At 37.7% G+C, this 22,316-nt stretch overlaps 1 protein-coding gene across 13 annotated transcripts in view; it reads left to right on the forward strand.

The window, feature by feature from the left end:
• LPP (LIM domain containing preferred translocation partner in lipoma) overlaps positions 1 to 22,316 on the forward strand; it is a 665,671-nt gene that overhangs the window by 158,266 nt on the left and 485,089 nt on the right. For all 13 annotated transcript variants that reach the window (XM_059687357.1, XM_059687363.1, XM_059687359.1 and 10 more), the window contains one exon: positions 17,964 to 18,012. The gene's annotated coding sequence lies outside the window, so the exon portion shown is untranslated. The remainder of the gene's footprint in view (positions 1 to 17,963; positions 18,013 to 22,316) is intronic.

Here is a 22,316-nt window from a genome sequence, read left to right on the forward strand (position 1 = left end):
CTAACCCTGGGTTTGCCTGAAAGAAAGAGTTGAGTGACAGTGCTAGTTTTGTGTATTTTTTACTCAGTGTAAAACACAGGAATTGGGGCTTACCTTAGACACCAAATCTCCAACAGAAAAAGAACACTAGGGAATGCAGGAAGGAGTGAGTGATAGACTTCACCCATCCTTCCAGATGATTTCAGGAGATAATCCTTCCCTTTGAAGGATTCATGGGTTAATGAATGTCATCCATATCATTGCCTCCTATCCTGGAGGAAGAAGTGAGGGAGAATGTTGGAGGGAGAGCTAGCTCTTTATTATTTTACAGGACGCAGAATTTTCCATATTTACATGGGTCAATACCAAAAGGTATGAAAACGTAAAGATTTTCTCATCTCTCTCTTTTTTTTTTTTTTAGTAGCTTCATGTATTGATGCATTACACATTCACTGAAGTTTTACCTACCTGTACTGTACTCAGAGGATGCACAGTGGGGTTGGAAAGAGGAAGTACTGATGACTAGAGTTGGAAAACCAACCTTGATTCAAGCCATTAAAGAGTTGAGGGAAGAATCTCAGGTCCTATATATGATGATATCAGTATCCCAATGGGTAGAGTGTCTAAGTTGCCATTTTCTTGATAGTAATCCTTGATCCTATTTGGTTTTCCTGATCTTTTATATATGGGATGGAGCCATGTTTCCTCTTTGGCATTTGCCATCACAATGTCCTGCTGTATCTTGGTCTTGAGCTACAGATTTGAGAGAAATACCGGTGGGGGTTCATTTATTTTGTTATTATAAAACTTGTCTCCCTTCTTCAAGAAATGTTATGCTGTGTTCATTTAGTGGGAGATGAAGGTTGAGGAAACAATGGAGATGTGTTGTTCATATGGTAGCCACTAGTCACATGTGACCATTGAGCGCTTGCAATGTGGCTAGTGCTACATGTTGAAAGGGTAATACTTTGCATATATTTGTAAAATATGTTTCTTTTAATATTCTGTTTAAATGTGGTGACTAGAAAATTTAAACTTGCATATGTGGCTCACATTTATATTTCTATGGGACAGTGGTTAGCATCTGGGAAGAGTATAGAGCACAATAAAATGACCTTGTGTTTTCCTCTGAGTTCCAATAATGTTGGCATTAAGGAGAAAAGCTTAAACAGTCATAATTTTCATTAAAAAAGTCTGATTCAGAAGAATTGGCTCATTTTTCATTATTGCTTGGACTGGAGAGGAATCTGACATTTGGTATTTTCATAATTGAGAACATAACTTGCTGACTTAAAAAAAAAAATCACAACATTTTGTGTTTGGCCATAGGTACCAGACTTGAGCTCTTTGAAAATAGGGGTTGTGTCCTTTTCTCTTTCTACCATCCTTTCCTCAAAACCACACACTAAGTAGCACATAGAAGGTGGTTAGCTGGCATTTGTTGAGAAACAAAATAACTTTAAAAAAAGTGAAAGCTTGTGAAGCTACACTGTATTTATGGATTTATGGTTGGGAGAGAGAAATATCCACCTTCATAAGGAATCCCTTTTTCTTAAGTCAGCCACCAAAAGTAAAGAACATTGATCCAAGTGTTTATTTACTTCTAGATTTAATTACCATTCTCATTAGGTGTCTCTGTCAGTTCTGCTTATGATAAAAAATATTTTCCAAATGCTTAACCTCACCACCTCTTGGTGAGGGGAGACCAGGAAGGATGCTGCTTGCACATTTTAATTTATCACCTCACCTTGTTTATATATGATATTTAAGAACCTGAAGACTGGATTATTCTTATTGTTCTCTTGTTTGATTCTTTCCAATATCTATCTATACTAGGGAGGGTGTAGATTCATGATGAAAGATGAGTTTAAGCTTACTTATATTAACTTCCCATTTGGGTCTTTTATTTTATCTGCTTCCTATTGATCCAGATCCTTAAATATGGGTTGGAGCCATTTTTCCTCTTTGATAACTATTGTAAAACTTGAACATGTGACTTACAGGTTCTCAGTCTTCTATTACTCCTAACTCTCCTGATTCTTCCTTCTTTATCACAATACCCAGGATTGGCTGAGGGAGCAGGCTTTGTAGGATGATGTTATTTGGTCAAAGCCCTGTGCTGGAAATTCAAGAGCCTTTATGATTCCAGGTTAGGCATGGCATAGAGTAGACTATAACTGATCCCTGACTCCAACTATGGTAGAGAACATGTTGAATTGGTCAGAGGCAAGTTTTATAGAATCTATGATGGCTTTATTGCTCACTATTTTTAGAAAATGCCTTTTGAAAGAGGCCTTTTGGTTACATGTATCCTTATTTCTAAGAAATATTTGAAGCTTTGATTATTTCTGCAGGGCAGAACAGAAATTGTGGAAACACTTGGAAGTGGGCAGTTGTTATAAGTGGAAAAAAGGTTGGCCTTCGAGTCAGAAGACCTGTGTTTACTTCTTGGCTCTTGTATTTTCTAGCTGTGGATTCTAGACAAGTAACATATCATCTCTGAGCATTAATTTCTTTATCGGCCCAAATTAGACAACATCTAGTTCACAAGGTAGTCATATGTTAATGTGAGTTGAGTACCTATACAGGGACTGAGACTTGGGCTTTATAAATGCTGAATGAAGTGGTGTTCTCACACATTTTGTGATTTTGCTAGTTATAGACCAATAGCCATCTTCTGTCTTCATTTTGGAGGTGGAAGAGGAAGCCAATGGGGTATTGTGTGGTAAAATCCACTTTAATTCTAGCTGTTAGAAAAAGAGCAGGGAAAATGTGGTAAGCAATTGCTTCTAAAAAGCTCGGACTAAAAGCACTTGATGGATTTGTGCTGGCTTCCCGGTAGACTCATCTCTGTACTGCCCACATAGCACAATTAATAGTTATTACTCAAGAAGGAACAAATAAAAAAAAGAGAGAGCAGGCATAAAAACATCCTTTTATCTTTCTGATGATGGTCCTTTTTGTCAGGTCCGTGGAGCCATACCTGTGAATCATCCTGGGAAAGCACAGTGTGGGTGACTAGAAGGAAGAGTTTGTGGCTTATTTCTTACCCACTTCCTGGGCTGGGGAAATGTCTAAGCTCATCTTTCTTATCTACTGATGCCTTGTCAATATCCACGACCGTTCACCATGCATCTTCACAAACAAGGGCCTCTTTCTCACATCCTCACTCTAAATGCATCCTTGTGTAGAGAGCCAGTTGCTTTCCGGGCAGAAAAAGTTATAAAGTAAAAGCAGAATAAAGTTAAGAGGGTAAGCATGGGTCCATGGAAGAACACTGGAGTGGACATGATTCTGAGCATAGCCATAGAAACTCACCATGTTTGTTTTGTGAGGGTATGGGGATGAGTCACAGTTCTGCTACAGACTTGCCACATGACCTTGGGGACTTCACGCCAATGCTACTAGAGTCCATGGATCAAGTTTTTACACTTGCAGTCTTGAAGCTTAGTTAGACCCTAAGGAAACCCTGACTTGAGAATGAATGTCCCATGTGGGCATCTAATTCTACAGATTCAACTTCTCAGGTGGAATGGAGGTGAGGATCATGGACTTTTGGGTTCATCTCTGGGTTTGCATCTAGTTGAAGTAGGGGTGTTTTGGGTGAGGTACATAATGTCTCTGAATATCAGTTTTGTCATCTGTGAAACAGGAATAGAATTGTTGTCAGAATTGTGTACAGTATACGTTGTAATGTGCCTGGTACAGAATAAGCTCCTAGTAAATGATTGATATTATTGTTTTTATTATCTATAACCACATTTATTATCTATCTATATCTACTTTTACTTTGCCCTATCTTATAGGGATAAACTGTGGCTACAGAAAATAGTACTTGTGAAAATGCTTTGCACTAGATAGAAACTATTTACATAATGAATAATGTCATTAAAGAAAGCTTAAAATTAACTCTTTTCTTCTTTTTAGTTGTTACTTATAGATTGTCTTCAAGTCTCGAAGAGTTTCTTCTTTACTCCAACATTTGGATTTTTCCTGTTTTCTCTATTTCACCTGTTATTACCCCAAGCTCTCATTGCCTCCTGCTATACTGGTGTTCTTGCTTCCAGACTCTCATAGAATTCTCAAAGTGTGGTTCATGGAGCAGCAACACCACCATTAAGCCTCATAGCTTGTGGAAATGTAGCATCTCAAGTCCTGCCCAGACTTTTGGAATCATGCTGTGGGTATGTTTCCCATCATGCTGTGTGCCTAGGTGTGATGCTACCACCCTTGCTTACAGTCTATGCTTGGCCAGTGTGTATATGTTCTGCCTCCAGAATATTTCCTGATTCTGATTGCTCTCATTACCTCTTTTGCAAGAGGCAGTTGAAGGGTGAGGGGCCATGAAGAGCACTCGAGTAAGAGTACAGTAAATCAATACAATTCACCATCCAGTACCTTGACTTGGCAATAGACTATCTGAAATGGTGTCTATACTTTTATGCTTTTTTCTTGTGACCCTTCTCCATACCACATGGAAAGATCTAAGGATGTTAGTTGGATCATATCAAACCCCCACCATACAGTGGTTTCCATGGTATCTAGAAAATTTGAAAGACCTTTTTGTGGCCTGCAAGGCTCTGTCAGATGGGTCACATATTCTCCTTTACCTCCCACCTCTAACCACTTCACTCAGTAAGCGACAGACACAATGGCCTTTCTTTTGTTTTGTATCTAAGCCAAATTTGTTCTACCTGACTTACCTTTGATTATCTATATGGCTACCTTGCAATCATCATCTAAGGCTTAGTACATATGTCATCCCAGAGAAATCTTTCTTAATCTCTAGGTAAAATAGCATACCTCTCACTTCCCCATCACTTTTTCCTATTATCTTGTTTTATGGTTAACTGAGAGAATGGTTAATATGCCTCTGTTTTCTTTATGTACATTTCAAACACTTGTTTAAAATAAAAAAAAACCATATTTTTATTAATTTCAGATAGGCAGGGAGAGGGAGAGAGGGATAGAAACATCAATGATAAGAAAGAATCATTGATTGGCTGACTCCTGCACTCCCCCTACTGGGAATCGAGCCAGCAACCTGGGCATGTGCCTTTGACAGGAATTGAACCTGGGACCCTTCAGTCTGCAGGCTGATGCTGTATCCACTGAGCCAAATTGACTAGGGCCATTGCAAACACTTTTGCTGAGAGATATCTTAGATATAATAATCATGATGAAGATTTGCTGAGTGTTTATGCTAGGCACTGTAAGTAGTAAACTCTAATGGAGTTTACTGGATTATTTTGTTCTCTTTAAGGGATTATTTATTTGTATCTTTATCTTCCTCTTGTCTTCAGATGTTAGTTTTCTAAAGGTGGGGACCATGTCTGATTATTGCCACTATATTCCTAGCTTGTAGACGATTGCCCAGCTAGGAGAGGTGCATGCTCAGGAAATGGCTGTTTAGGGAATGAATGGATCCTAGAAGATTATAATTTGAGAACTAGTCTACATGGAGGAAAAGAACAATCTCTCTCATTCCCTATTCCAGATATGTTCCAGGAGAATGTTCATCTTTATCTTTCATCTATGAGAGCAATAGACTTTGGAATGTGAGGAAGGGTCTGCTCTAGTGACCTTGGGTACAGATGCAGATCCTGAGGTGTGGAAGAGAGGTTATGTGGCACTTTAATGAGAATAAGTCCTTTCTAAAGCCTTAAGTTTGGCATTTGGTGTGTTTGAAAATACCAGGCCTCTGACTACGTTCTCTTACGCACATTGTCATTGTGCGTATTTGAACCTTTTAATATTATAGACTTAGCTGCAGTAACCATGGTGAGTAGACCTATCACACAGCATTATTTTTTGAGTCACTTTAAAATGCTGACAATTAAATATACCGTACGCTTTTAAGCGATCCATCAGTCTCCCCTGTTGTCATAGTGACTGGAGTATATTTAGAAATGTGACAAGTACACTGAGTTCAATTGCACTTTTGCCAAAACATAGTTTTGCAGCTAAAATTGAATTTCCTGATTGAAGATCCGAGTGCTGTTAAGGGGGCATGATCATTTCTATACATTATTCTGGAAGCATAACTTACATCATTCTATTAGATCACCAGTAAAAGTTTTTTCCGGATAGTAAGATATTGGCACTTGAAATAGTTGTACTTACATTTGATGAATTAACATGAAATAAAAGTAGCATCATGCTTTTTTCTTTAAAAATGAAATTTGGCCTTACCAATATAACTAGTTTAAAGATTAATTCATTTATATTTTCATAAAGAAATTATAGTTAAGGGTACATGCATCTATTCCTCAATATTATATTAGATTTAATCCAAAGAATTTATCAAGGACCATCTCTCCCCTACTTGTAATCTATTCTTAACAATATGAGGCCCTTTTTTTTGTCCTTTGTATTAATAAGCATCCTTATTTTTCTCCAACCTCATTCTGTCTGGGTTTTAAATGAAGTGGTATAAAGAGATATTCCCCAAAGGAAGGAAAAGTAAAAGTCTTCTCTCTTGTCTAATCAGAAACTTGGTTTGGATTTTTCACTTCCCTGCGGATCTTTGTCCTGTCACCATAGTGATGAGAATGATGTTGAGTATGAACTGCTTACTTATTTGAGTACAGAAAGTTTGGGAACTTGTTCAGAGGTTGGGTAAGAAAGATTCTCTTCTCTTGAAGTAAGAAACAAATACTCTGGAGTTTATACAGAGCTGAGTGCTTTGGCATCTGGGATGGATTTTGATCCCTTGATCATATGGTTAAATTATCTAATTCTTTCATGTACACTGCAAACAATGGTAAGAGACATCCTAGTTTTAGTAACAATGAGCAAGAGTGTTTAGTACCTGCTAGACACTGTGTATATAGTAAGCTCTTTAATGGATTATTTTGCTGGAGCTGCACAATAATCTTATAAGTAGGTCCCACTGCCATTCTCATTTTATATTAAAGAAACTGGGTTAGCAAGACTTTGTATCTTTCCTAAGAGTATACCTTGAGTAGTAGCAGAGTCTGGCTTCTGCTCCAGGTGCCCTAAGAATAAATGCCTGCCCCATAGAAGGCACACAATATTTGTTGACTAACTAATGACCTACTCCATGGTGACATCATAGAGATGTCTCAGTGTTTCCAAATGCTCACTGAAGTTGCAACTATATGAAGGTAAATGGGTAGCAGGATTTGAAAGTAGAGACACTCTGTCTTTTCTGTGGTTTAGAACCACCAAAGGACATTAGTACTAGACAGGAAGGGGACATGCACAAGTCCATCTAGTCCAGTGTTTCCATCTCAGGATGTCTTTACACTCTTAAACATGGAATTTTATTTATGCAAATTATAGCTATTGGTATTTAGCATGTTAGAAATTAAATGCATACTATTTGAATAAAAATAGTACATTTTCCAAAATAAACCCCAAAAAAGTTATTGAGAAAAGCGGCAACTGGATTCTCACTTCTGTTTTCAATTTGTTCTGAGTTGTGTTTTGATTAAAGTTTATGAAGAAAATTCAGAAAGCGTTTTCAAAAAGGATTGGAAAAGTAAGGAAAAAGGAAGTAATTCTGGATTTTTTTTCTGTGATACTATACCAAAGCTTAACAAATGGTAGTTTTCTAATGTTAAAATCTGAAATCAATAAAAAATGTATACTCTTTTATTAAAATCTAGTGGTCTAATGATTACTTTGAATGGATTTCCACTTATGATTTTGTAACATCATGCATTGGTCATTTGGAAAATATCAAGTTATGCAGATCTTCCAAATGTTCACATGTTTTATTCTCTAACATAGGAAAATAATATAAATTGATATGACTACTAATTCCATCAAGAAAGTATGTTAAGTTTCAGGAAGATGTGAAGTGTATAATAGTAGATGCAAGATTTTTACATTTTTAATTTTCACTTTAAAACTTGGCAACAAAAATGATCCTGGAAATAATAGGTTCTCTTGTTTTATTTTTGAGAAAATATCCAGCAAAACCAAAGTCTGAATGACCATGTTTTGTCAGTCATTCTTTCAAACAAAAATGGTGTTCCATGCAAAGAGCTGATAGCTAAGCTCTTTTTGTAGTTGTTGTTGTTAATCAGCACAGGAGGATATTTTTTCCATTGACTTTTAGAGAGAGTGAAAGGGAAGGGGAAAAGGAGAGAGAGAGGGGAGGGAGGAGAGCGAGAGCGAGAGCAAGAGCGAGAGAGAGGGAGAGAGAGAGAGAGAGAGAGAGAGAGAGAGAGAGAGAGAGAGAGACATTGCTTGGTTGCCTCCTGCACATGCCCCGCCCTGGGCCTGGGATCAAACCTGCAACACAGATATGTGCCCTTGACTAGGAATCTAACCTATGTACCCGTCAGTGCATGGGCCAATGCTTTAACCACTGAGCCACGCAGGCCAAGGCAATAGCTCAGCTCTTAATTCAAACAATCATCCAAGTGCATTTCTTGGAGATAATCATTGCAGTTTGGGATTCAGCATGAGTGTTTCATGCATACTCTCTATTTCATCACATGGAATATTAAAAAGATGTGTACTGAGATTTATCAAGAACTGAGATTTAATAAAACTAATAATTTTTAATGCCTGAAGGACAGTCTTAAGAAATTAGCTTGTGCTCTCACCTTTCTGTGGGTGCCTGGTGATGAAAAATGCAATTACTATCAGTGATTTTTGGTGCCACTGACTTGGTATACACTGAGTGGCCAGATTATAATGACCACCTGACGTTTGTAGGCAAATTAGCTATAATTTCGCACTGAAGTTGCTAGAGGGCCAGACTATTATAAACGTCTAAATAGCACAACATACCTAAGTATCATTGCTGATCAAGTTCATCCTATCATGTTGATGGCGTATCTCAATGGAGATGGCTTCTTCCAACAAGACTATGTGCCATGCCACGGTGCTTGTATTGTGCAGGAGTGGTTTCAAGAACATGAGGGAGACTTTACCTTGCTTAGGTGGCCCCCACAATCACCAGATCTCAATCCAACTGAGCATTTGTGGGACGAAGTTAAAAGAGCGATCAGGCAGCTGGTTCCACAACCATCAAATCTCACAGAACTGGACAGTGCTATTCCTCAGGCATGGTGTCAGATTCCTCGCATCACCTTTGAACATCTCGTGTAGTCCATGCCAAGAAGAATCGCCGCAGTATTGAAGGCAAAAGGTGGCTCAATGAAGTACTGATGGGGTGGTCATAATAATCTGGCCACTCAGTGTATATTAAAACTCCAACCATTTTTTCCTACTATTGCTTTTGCACCATTGGTGCAAATGTCAACACATTGAAACAGGCTCATCAGACATTAGTAGTATCCTGAACTTGCAGACCCTTGAAAAGTTTAGAGTACCCCTTTCCATTCGACCCCACATGTTTGTGGACATTGAGAACTACTGATCTAATCAGTATTTACCTTTCATGGGGGAGGAGAGCTGGGAGAGACCTACCCAAGACACGTAAGCTAGTTAGTGGGTTAGCAGGGACAATAATCCACTTGTTATTGCATTCCTCTTTCTTTTATTTTTCCATTTGACTTTCTGCTTCAGTTTTAAGAATTTTAAGGTAGATGTTTTTGAACTTTTTTGTGTGAAAATTGAACTTATTTGGAAAGAGTTCCATATATTTTTGCATATTAAAACCTTTGCATATTTTCCCTACTCTGTACTTACCATGGCACCACTGCTCTCTCGTCTGTTTTTAGTAGTAACCACTGCTGCCTTTTTACACAGAAAATGCTTTGTCTCAGCCAAGACTAAGAAACGGACAGAGGAATTGACTGCTTGTTCATTTTTTTTTGGAATAGAATTCCAGCTGTGTGTGTGTGTGTGTGTGTGTGTGTGTGTGTGTGTGTAAAATCAGTGAGTTTGTGTTGAAGGAGCCGCTTTCATCTTCACCTAGAATAGTTAGAAGTCACAGGAATGGAATTGTACACGCAGACATTATCTTTCATATAACTACAAGTTACTGGCCAACTACACCCTAACCCCAATTCTCTATTAAAGCTTCTCTCTCCCTTTCCCTTTTTTCTTCCTCATGAGAGGGAGGGAGACTGCCCAATAAAAATTGCTCTTAATTTTCCTTTTGGATATATTAATATTTTAAGTGATCTGTTTTCTTCAGTAAAACTTGGTCAGACTGTGAAATCATAATAAAGAATGCTGAGAAGAGCAATAGAACTGAACCAAGATATTACATTTTTTCTTTAATACCTGTCTTCTATTTTAGAGTAGGTTTGGGGGCTTGGGTCTTGAGAGGGGCTGCGATGTGTGGAAGTGACTACATCTGGCAAACCATGAGAGTAGGCTTGTAGGATATCAAATGTATTGTTTTCTTATTTTCAAATAAGTTGCATTTTCTCTTGCAATATCATATTATTTTTTTTTCATCCACCATTTGATTGCTTTCTTTCACCTGTGAGCTTTTTGAGTTAAACTGTATTTTCTAGCATTCTTCTGATTCTTTCTCCATGTCTGTCTTGGTTTCCCAAAAGTGAGCTCTGACTTGACCTTTGATCTTCCCTGTGCATTAGCTTTTCCCTAAACTCAGGCCTTTGGTGACTTCCATTTCTTTCCACAAAACTGATGTTTCCTGCCTTTAGTTATTTGCAAACCATTTAGTATTTATTCTTTTCTTTCTTAGACTTATAGTTATGATTTTTCCTCATTGTTTATTGTGCCCACAAGTTGTCTAGCAGCAGTTCTGTTTTAACGCTTCAAAATCTGTTTTGTGCCTCCTCGTCTCAACTTCTGCAGCATGGGGATTGTCCTGTGCTTGGTGCATTATAGGTGCTCCATGGATGTATTGAACGAAGGTGATGCTTACCCAAGGTCTCTTCTTCAAAGGGTGTTCTTCAAGTTCTTGTCTAGGGATCTGAGCTGTTGTGTATCTATCAAGATCTGGCAGCTAAATCTCCGAAACACACAACTGTGATAGTCCGCCTTTTAATGCAGACTTGCTCCTGCTGCCAGGATGTCACACATGCCTTCCCCGACAGATGGCCATTTAGCCTCTACTTGAACACTTCCAGTTCTTTGTGAAGCAATTTTCCTACTGCTGGGTAGCTTCTGATTTAAAGTTTTCCTTTACATTGCTCTGAAACTAGAGTTTCCAGGGTCTCGATCCTAATAGTCTAGCTTGCATATTTTGCAAATGTGTAATATGGCTTATACATGACACATCCTTAGATACTTGAAGATAGCTGTAATTCTTCCATTATCTTCATCTTTCATTATTTTTCTTGATATTTACATTCCAGGAATTAAAAAGGTTTGTATGCTTATGTTTTTTATGCTTTTTTTTAAAATATATTTTATTGATTTTCTACAGAAAGGAAGGGAGAGAGATAGAAAGTTAGAAACATCGATGAGCGAGAAACATCGATCAGCTGCCTCCTGCACATCTCCCACCGGGGATATGCCCGCAACCCAGGTACATGCCCTTGACCGGAATCGAACCTGGGACCCTTGAGTCCACAGGCCGACGCTCTATCCACTGAGCCAAACCGGTTTCGGCTGTTTTTTATGCTTTCCCTATTCCCACATCACTCTCTAGATTGCCATCATGCCATCCAACTATATGTCCTCATTCAAGCCCACTTTTTTTTTTCTCTGTTAGTTACTAACAGTATGAGTTTGTGGGTCTAAAAGCTGTGGTATAAATTCTAGCACAATAACTTACGAGGTGTGTGAACTCGATCTGATTACTTAGTCTTCTAAGCCTTGATTTCTCAGATGCAAACTTAACATGGTTTTCTTTACAAGTAATGTTTTCCTCTGCATAAATTTTCTCAACTTCTGTCTCCATTTCAAATCATGAGTTCAGCCTTTATTATTATTACTGTGAAAAATATTTTTTCAGCCTTTAATGGGTTAAGGATGACTGGATATTACAGATTACTTAACTCCTCAATGAACCACTCACTAAGTAGCTTTTAGAATCATTTAGTGGAGCAGTACATTTTGAAAATTAAATGTTCAATTAATTTCAATCCAACCAACATTTACCAAGCACCTCTTATATGAGATGCATTTGTGATAGGCAGTTAGACAGACGTGAGCAGAGCAAGGACGATGGGCCAGGTACAGAAGATCACCTGGGCAGAAAGCCCTTGGTGTCTAGCAATGGGCAAAACTGGGAAACCAAGGATCTTACCCCTAGGGTAATCTTTCTTCCCCTGGCATATTCTGGTCATGCAATTTAGATCCCCTGATCTTTCATATCTCGGGTCATGGAATTTGGACACTCCCTGACCTTTCTTCCCCTGGAATGTTGCCAGTCATGAGAGTTAGATCCCTTAGAGGGGGAATGGACAAGGGGGCCAGAGACAGAGAATAGTCCTTAATCATTAAGCCCCCAGGACAATGAGGTTCTGACCCTCATTAAATACCGGTAGACCTCAGTCATGTTTCAGCTCCAGGCCCAGGAAAGCAACAAAACCGGACACGTAACACCAGGGCTGATCAGGACCAGCTGTATTGACTAATGGTCACCTGCCCTTGTGCTGACCAATCAGTAGAGACCAAGACCCTGAAAGGACACAACTGGAAAGATGATGGATATTCTATTGGAATCCTCCTTTGAGACCTCAAGATAGATATCCTTATAATATAGGACCCAGTGTGGCTCTCTCTCCCCTCATTTTCCTTGCCTCTTTCTTTTTCCTAAGCTCAAAAGGCCCTGCTTTTACTTCTGGTTTCCTGAGACCATTTCTTCTACTACTCACATCTCCTACCTCTGTGACTTTTCAAATAAACTTTATCTTATAGTTTGAGTCTTGCCTCTGAATTCTTTCTTAGCCAGAACTCAAGTACCGTGGTTGTTGAACAGAGATCAAGTCTGACTCTATCAGTCTAACACCTTTTTGGCACTGACAATTTTGTTTTGCTACTGCCAAAATATTGATCTAGGATGCTAGAGGAGTTACACAGAATGCTTTTTTAAAATTTGTTCATGCATTCATTTAATAAATTTTTTCTTGAGTACCTACTAATGACCATATTCTAGATTTTGGGTTTGGATTTAAGAAACTGAGTTAGACAAGGTTTCTCTCTTCAACATACAAACAAGTAAAAGTTATAACACAGTGTGGTAACTTTAGTGATCTAGATATGGAACAAGGCATTTCTATAAGACTGCTTCACCAAATCTTTTTGGATTGGGAAAACCTTCACAGCAGTGGGGGATGCTTAAATGTTAAGTAGGGTCTTAGAGTCCACTAGAAAAATAAGACCTGTACTGAGCTTGGTTACATTTGATTATGAAGTCATTTTTGTGAAAATTGACCTCTAGGTTCTAAAGTTCCATGTGTTACCTTTGCCGCCCCAACCTCCCCACAGTTGCATGCAAGCAACATTTTTTATTTTTCTGTTTAGTTTAGGGCCTTAAATCAACAGAATAACTGAAAAACAGGTGTGATGATATTATAGACTCACTTTTGGGTGATTACTGCATGAATGCATATATCCATATTCCAAAGTAGGAATAATAATATGTATATACATAAAATGATCTCATGATGTTAGGACACATTACAAAGTCCTTTTTATGCATTATTTCATTTACTTCTTATAGAACAGTTTAGTGCTTTTTGGTTTCCTGAGTGTTTTAAGCACTCTTACTGATAGATATTAGCACAAGAATTAGCACTGAATAATTATGTATGAAGGATTTGCAAATAATTTTTCTCTCTTTATTCCAAAGTAATCATGCTGTGTTTTCTGAATTATTTAGATCCCCAAAACAGGTGTCTAGGGAAGAGTCTTTTTACCACTCTTTTCGTCAGCTTTGTCACTTATCAAATGGGAATATTGCTACTATTACTAACAATAACACCGATTTTACCTTACTAGATTGAGGTGGGAGTAAAATCATTAATCTGTGTGAAAACATAATGTATATAACTAGTCACAATTGGTAATACATTATGTACATTTTGAGTGACCAGATTGTCAGCTACTTAAGTCCAGGTAAATTCAGCTTAATTAATTATTTTTTACCTGTTTCTCCAAACTTTCTAAGGTAGCTTCATGTTTCCTCTCTTCTGTTTACCCCAAAGTGATTGCTGGCGAGTGCTGTATGTTCAATAGCACTTGTTGAATTATTTATTTTTTAAGGTACTACTGACATTTTTGTTTAGGATTCCCCAAACCTCTTACTTAATTTCCAGATTATAAGTTCTTTTGATAGAATCCTTATTAATATCACATGAAGAAGTTGAGCATTACCTTTAGACCAAAGCAATTTACGTTTCAAAAATCTGATTAATTTAAACACAATCAGCGAGAATGTCAGAAGATCTCAGTGCCTCTGATAGATGCTGACAGGTGAGGAAATTAAAATTAGGTAGGGAAGCAATTAAATACTGGTAAACATTACTTTAATGAGACAACCAAATCATTCATAAGCCATGGAATATGTCGTATTCATGATAATTATCTGAGGGTGGCGGGTGAGAGAGTACATTTAAATATATTCTTCATAGAGGGTTTGATGATGGCAGTAGATGACATTCCATGTTTGTCATCTAATGCCTTTGTCCTAATCTAGCATTTCAATTGCTCTTGGGGACAGATATTCTAATAATCATGCTTAAGATTATGACATTGTTTAATTAACAAGTCTTTGTATAAGTCATCCTTTCACCACCACCTTTACAACCACATAAAACTTACCAAAATGCACAGAGTCTAGACAAAATAATTTCTGGCCTTTTCACAGTAGTTTAGGGATAACCATGGTCAAGACCTGTGAAAAGATAAACAAAAAATATATGTTTTATGCAAATTTTAATTAAAAATATTTGGGAATTATAGGGCTAAGAGCAGAACTCAGGTCCTCAATCTTCATGCAAGTGTTGTTTTCAAGATAACATCCCCTATTCAGAAAGAACATCTAAGACCACACTGCTGAGGAGCTATCTACTTTGGGGATTAGTGGGAGTTTTAAAGGTTCTCTCATATTTCATATTGGAAATACAGCACTCATAAAGTAGCAAGTATTAAGAGGTACCTTTACATTGGTCTCAGCAAATCTAGTTCCAATTGGTTGGAATTTTTGTTTGTAATGCTAGAATCATCATCCTAGAGTAACATTGATTAAAAATTACCTAGGATACAGTGGTCGATTCAAAGGTATCATGGTTTCTGAAAAACTTGTTGAAACAGGTCTTTCTGTGCTTTGCTTTTCTCATGTTCTTCTATTCTTTTCTGCTTTTTCCCCTTTATTCTCCATCCTTGTTCTTTTCACTCTCATGTCCCCTCTGGTTTTAGTTATTCCCTCCTATTTTCCCCAAAATGCAGTAGAAATGATCAATTATTTGATATTAGTCCCAACTAGGTTTGGTGAGTTACGCTTTTGCATAATTCTAATTGATAAGTTGAAGTTTTGTAAGTTAGAGGTTGATTGTACAGGCTCTTTTTTTGCTTGAAATTGCTTTTGGAGATGAGAACATGTTTTCTTGGAAAAGGATGGGTGGTTTGACAAAGGATGCAGACATGCCAGGTTCTGGTTCAGCAATCATGAAATACACAGAGGCAGCAAAGGATACTGGCTTCATTACCAAGATGCTAGAATGGGATTTGTCAGTTGTCCCAGTTCACTTTCTGGGTCTAGTGGAGAACTCCATTGCATCAGGAAACAAGAGTTCCTGAGGACACATGACACTAAAATAATGTGATGAGGGCTGGTGAAGCCTTCTTAGCTGGAAGGCTTCAGCTTTTCTACTGCTTGAGACTTACTGATGAAGTCCCCTTTATTGAAAATTTCATGGTGTCAACTTCTGTTGTTTCTGTGGCTTGTGTTTTGAGAGCTTGCTCAAGGATGTTGCATCTTTGAAACCTCACTGGCAAGAGCTGAGAAAGTGTTCATTGTAACCTTGCATCTAACACTCCTTCTGCATCAGCTCAGTAATGTGTTACCTTCTGGTTAGACCACAGATGTGAAGTTTTCTCTCTCCTTTCACTTGCCAGTGAAGCAGGACTCAGTACTGAATGTGTTTTGGTGCCTTGACAATTGACTTTTCTATGGTAGAGACTCATTTTCCCTTTCCCTACAAGTAGAGCACTCCCGAATGGGAGGCTGCATTGTGAGTGGGAGGGTCCTTACTGGTTTCCGTGTCAAGGCACATGGCTATTTTTTTATCTGTTTCATATTAACCATGTAATCATTGATATTTGGTTTCCTTGTTGGTAAAATTGGGGTTATAATGACAATTATTTGAGATAAGACAGTCATGCAGACCCTGGCAGGTGGGGCTCGGTTGATTGGGCATAATCCTATGCATGGATGGGTTGCTAGTTCGATTCCTGGTTGGTGCACATACCCAGGTTGCAGTCTCTGTCCCCTATAGGGGACATGCAGGAGGCAATTGATCAATGTCTCCCTTTCACATTGAAATCTCTCTCTCTCTCTCTCTCTCTCTCTCTCTCTCTCTCTCTCTCTCTCTCTCTCTCTCTCTCTCTCCCCGTCCCTACCTCCTCCTCCCTTCCTCTGTCTCTAAAAATTAATTTAAAAATCATTAAGAAAAACAAAAACAGTCATGCAATATTTTCCACATGATTAATGTTTTGATTTTGGTGGCATATGACAAGAAGTTTTTGTAGTGCATCTTATCTATCATGTTCTATTCTTTTTTTAAAAAAAAATGTTTTATTGCATTTTAGGGAGAGAGGAAGAGAGGGAGAGATAGAAACATCTAAGAAAGAGAAACATCAACACTTATCAGCTGTCTCCTGCATGTCCCATGCCAGGGATGGAGCCTGCAGCCTGGGCATATGCCCTGACCAGTGACCTCCTGGTGCATAGGCCAATGCTCAACCACTGAGAGACACTGGCCAGGCCCATGTTCTGTTCTTAATCTGATTTGAGTCTTATATGAAAATGGGATATATTACAAAAACTTCCTAGAGGTCTTATAATTCTCAGTAAATCTATCCATTGTATTAAAGCAAATGCTTTCATTGCAGTCTTATTAGAAGCACCATCTCTCTGAACCTAAGGCACTATATAAGCACAAACTTTAAAAGGACTTGAGATATGCCTGCAGTCTTTGACTTAGTTTAGGGGCTGAGGAGCCACTTGATTTTTTATTTTGAGGCTTTGCCTTTTAGAACAGAAGTTCTTTGTGTTGTTGTTAGGTGAGGCTATGTGAGATTGAAATAGATAAATATTGCAGTATTTTAGGGGCACAGAATACCCAGCCCAAAGCTATTTTCTAGCATCACGCTTATAGCATCATTGTTTCATCATAAAAACAGGCTCATAGAAAGAAATATTATAGTTGTGTGTATCACCACTGTCCATATATATTGTTATGAAATAATGGAGGAAAATTTTCCAAATAATGTTTAAGTGAGCTTTGGCTATAAAGCAGATATTATAATCTTCATTTACATATAAGGAAATTGACACTCAGTAACTTGCCTAAGGCCATTGGTGAGAGGAAGGCAAGTTTGACTAGCTCTAAATCCCATGTGTGTGTGTGTCCTACTTCCTCATGTCAGTCAAATAGTTAGTTTTATCTTATTATTCCCCCTTTCACCAATCTAGTAGATCAAGTCAATGAGCTGTTAAGTCTGTGTTTTCCCAACCTCATTTATTAGGAGAAACTGAGGTATAAGGAAAAAGACCACTAGACCAGAGGATCCAAAATCATACCCTGCCCTATACTGTACTATGTAGTTTTGGCAAGTTACTTACCTTTCTTGAACTCAAGTTTCCACATCTATAAAACGAAGACAATAATACCCACTTCACATGGTATTTGTGCAGTTTATTGTGAGAGAGATGTTGGTTCCCTTCTCATCTTCTCTATCCCTCAGTGAGCTTTTGTTTCCCCACCTATGAAGTCAGTAGAATAATCTCTTCCTGCTTCTTTATCAGGTTGGTGTGGGGTGAAATGCGAATACGAATGTGAAAATGTTTTGCAAAACAAGAAACCACTATGTAGATATAAGTGTTTATGATTATTTAGAAATAAATATGTCTTAGTACCTAAGAGTAATTTTTCCCAATCTTTCATTTACAGACTAGTGTTGAAGTTTGCTGAAGCTTGTGTCCACTGACCATCCTACGAGGTAAGAGAGGATTGGCTTCATGCTTATGAAATGCTAATAGGCATCGTAGGCAATAATGTTTAAAGTTGATTTCACTCCCAACAGAAGAAACACAAAGGTCTTTCATGAGCACCCAAACTGAAGAATGATCAAGACAATGAACTGCCCTCGTTTTATGTCTCCTTGACTTAATTTCCCCTTTCCATTCTTACTCCTTAAGGTTTAATACCAAAAGCTCAAAAATCTGGGCCATGCAGAAGATTTTGATTTAATGAGTATTTAAGTGTTTATAATATGCTATGTACTAGAATGTTCTTATCTATTGTCATCTTGTATGCTTCAATACCATTTGACAGGAGGACTTTCTCTCTAGTTTCCTGGCCCCTATTTTTTTTTAAAATATATTTTTGTTGTTTGAGAGAGGAAGGGAGAGAGAGATAGAAACATCAATGATGAGAGAGAATCATTGATCAGCTGTCTCCTGCACACCCCACACTGGGAATAGAGCCTGAAACCAGGCATTTGCACTGACTAGGAATTCAACTACGACCTCCTGTTTCTTAGGTCAATGCTCAACCACTGAGCCATGCCAACCAGGCTCCTGGCCCCTTTTTTGAGTGCATTTTTTCATTCCATTTTGCTGCCAGTTTTACTTGGCTCTGAAAGGACCAAACTTTACTATTTAGGTCCATCACCATCTCTTATCTGCTCCCCAAAACATCTCAAAAATATATATTCCAAGGTTACAACAACCATAATTCCTAGGAATAATAAAATGAGTTAGAGTCTTGAAATCCAGGACCCATAATATCTGCATGCTACTCTCTTAAAGGACCTGTGTGAAGGAGATTGGACTTTCCCTGAAGAATACATTCTTAAGTTTGTCCAGAAAATGGATGCCAGAAAAAAAATTGAAAGAAGCATGATAGTTGTAAAAGTTTCAGAATCTGAATTTTTTCCTACCTCTTAACTAGCTGATATCTGCACTTCCAGGTTCTCTCTCCTGAGTTCTATGACATCATTTAGAAGTCTTAGGCAAAAAGAGGGGTAGTAGTTAATATGGTATTCCTAACTGTAGGATTGGTATCCTAGCATCTTTTTGGAAGATCTGATATCAACATAAAAATAATGTAAATGCTTCTGCTTAATATTATTATTTCTTTTTTATGTTATTTTCATGATCTTACATGATCTTGAACTTGTAAGATGACTTTAGTTACATAGACATTGAAAAGAATTGAAGTTTATCGACATGGCTCCATATTTGTAGGAGTTAGCGATTTAGAATTAAGTGAAAATTATGGTTTTACATTAATATGATTTTCAAAGCTAATATTCACCATAAAATTGAATAAAAAACATGTCATGTGCAAATAAGGCGGGTGGTATATGGGTGGCTAAACTCCTCTATAATTAGATCAGATGTAGCAGCCACTTGTGTTAGTTAGATTTTATTCTCATGACTGCAAAGAGAGGGTTACAAGAAGTGGTAGTGGCTAAAAATACAAGAATGGCTCCTGCCCATCATTCAATCCCTCTATAGTCCATAAAATACCCCTGAAAAACTCTCCTTTCTCATGTATTTCATGTATTTTCATGGATAAATATATCAAAAAAGAATGACTATAGGCATGTAATAATAGATTTTGATAGCTCTGTTAGAGATCTAACTTACTCATTTAGAAACTGCAAACATATTAACTTTTCTCTAAGTGCTAATTGTTAAATATTAATAGAATAAGCTTAATAGAATAAGCTTTGAAAAATGGTAAACTGCCATCCTCCTTTTCACTGAAACCCATATTGAAACTACAAATAGGGGTTTAATCAAGCCTGGAAAAATTGTTCGTAAGAAAGAGGGATTTCCTATCTATCCATCTTGATCTATCTATCTATCTATCTATCTATCTATCTATCTATCTATCATCTATCTATCTATCTATCTATCTATCTATCTATCTATCTATCTATCTATCATTTATCCATCTCTTTATATCTTCTGAATTTTGGAGTTAGGTGCTGGTGGGGAGAGAAGGATAAAACCTTTCCAAATAACCTTTGGAAAATGGAGAAGGAAATATCTTGGGAACCTGCTATAGAATTTAAAATAATCTTGTGGTAAGAATTGGTATCAGTGGCAGTAATGAAGAGAGAATAACAGTTTAAATAAATAATTAGACTTGACAGTAGATGTGTCAACAGGTACCCACTTAATGAGTATAATCATTGTTTTTCTCTGCTCTTAATGTTGATCCACTGACTGTGGTGTGTTCCCTGTCCCATTTCCAAACCAAGACTATTTAAAGCTGCACTTTATGGAATCTGAAACTGTATACCCTGTTTACTATTTTGAGCTGATACCCAATGTTCTTTAATAGGCAAGATCTGTACTTGAACAAGAACCGGCTTCTGGCTTCCTGAACACCGTTGATTATTCCTGTTTTCCACAGTCTGATTTATTAGCAAGGATGAATAATACCCAATTAATTTTCATGGACTTGTTTATATTGCTAAAGTGACTTGTTTATTACAATTTGATGGAACAACCCTAGTCTGCATTAAATCAAATTCATCATTTATTGTTTTCTGAGGTGGGTATAGAGGCAGTAGTTTTAAATTAAATTATCTTTTGTAGTTACCTGGATAAGATAGCATTGTTTTGGGGAGTGAAGCAGTATGTTTTATGTTATGGTATGTGAACCAGAAGTCATGAGAATCGAATTCTAATCCCAGCTCAGGCCATGTCCCTCAGGCAAGTCACTTTTTCTCTCTAGGGCCCACTTCAACATCTCACAACAGATGGAGTAGGACCAGTTGATAAAGGCATTGCTTCTAGTCAAATGTCTTATTATCTGTGATGTTACTTCCTAGCCCCTTCTTTCTCCCTTCCGCTTCTACTTTTCCAAAATCATAGGAAAATTCTATGACTCTACGCGAGACCCTGTGTGAAAGTAGTTATTTTTCTATTTAGCTTTTGAATCTTTTACATACTAAAAGAGCTTGTAATTATACATTTGAATTGATTGGGCATTTATGTGTTGGTCATACACTACCTCCAGTAACATCAAGTTCCTGGTTAGAAAAATAAAAATACATCATCTTTCCCCATGTTACTCTACTCCATAACCTGATCTCTTTCCTCCACCTGTTTTCTGATCCAGTGAATGATAGGAAGCTGAGGATGAGCTTTTAGCTGACTGTTTGCTGTGCATGGTTGGGGACATCAATAAAGAGAAGACATATGAAGGAATAATAATCAAGAGAACAGGAGAATAATAGCCAACAGAGAGAAATATAGCTCAAGGCCTGCAATTCCCAGTTGCCGTGCTACACAAGATTAATAACAGCATCTCTCACTTTCGGGTTTTCTCTCTGCCTTACTCTTGTGGGACTGGGCTGGGACTGAGAAGCAGCTGGAATGAACTTTGCCAAAACCAAACTCATGTTTTCATGACAATTCTAGGTCCAGAGAAGAGAATAGTAATTATCTATTAATTAGAAGATAATGTAGAAGCCTCTGGATATAAACACTAATCATGGTCCTCCTAATACTGAGATACAGACTGTGGAAATCATTTCATTGAGTGTGAGGTTCAAATTCTGTATATAATTTATTGGATATGACTTTGGTGAAGGGATGATCTTCCTTTGAACCTTACTTTCTCCATGAATGAGATGGGAGAAGGAGGAGGGTAGAACAGCTGAGAACAAAGGTTCCCCCAGCTCTGGTTTTCATGAATTTCTGTTTTGCCCTCAGTCCCATAGCAAGTTTGCCCCCAAGTCTGGTCTTGAATTCAGCTCCCCTCTCTCTGAATTGGAAGTCATTATTTGTTGCTCAGTTGACAGTTTACCCTTTCTGTAAAGGTATTTGCCTAATACTGTTGTTCTTTATGTGTGTGTGTGTGTGTGTGTGTGTGTGTCTGTGGGCGTGCACAAGCATATATGTGTGAGTGTGTGTGTGCTTGGGAGTAGGGGAGAGGGTTATGGAATATTTGGAATCTCATATATGAATCTATAAAAAGGTTAGAAAATGTTGTCTATACTTTCAATTTTGTAGACCTTTTGAAGGCCATACTTAGGTTCTAGGTTAAGCAAAAGATAATTTTAGAGTGGGAAGTCAGAGGTGACATTTGAGTAACATACACTTCCTGTTGTTGTGGGATTTTTCCCATAATTCACATATTTTTCTACTCTGAGTCTCAGCCTTATTTATGAGCATGACTCTGGCCTTTTACTTGTGTCAAACTGATGAGTGATGTTTTACTATTGAAAATCCTATCCTGCTTGCTTCATTCATTCATTCACTCGTTAAAATTACTTATATC

This window comes from Myotis daubentonii, chromosome 3 (assembly GCF_963259705.1).
Source record: "Myotis daubentonii chromosome 3, mMyoDau2.1, whole genome shotgun sequence".
Lineage (NCBI taxonomy): Eukaryota > Metazoa > Chordata > Mammalia > Chiroptera > Vespertilionidae > Myotis > Myotis daubentonii.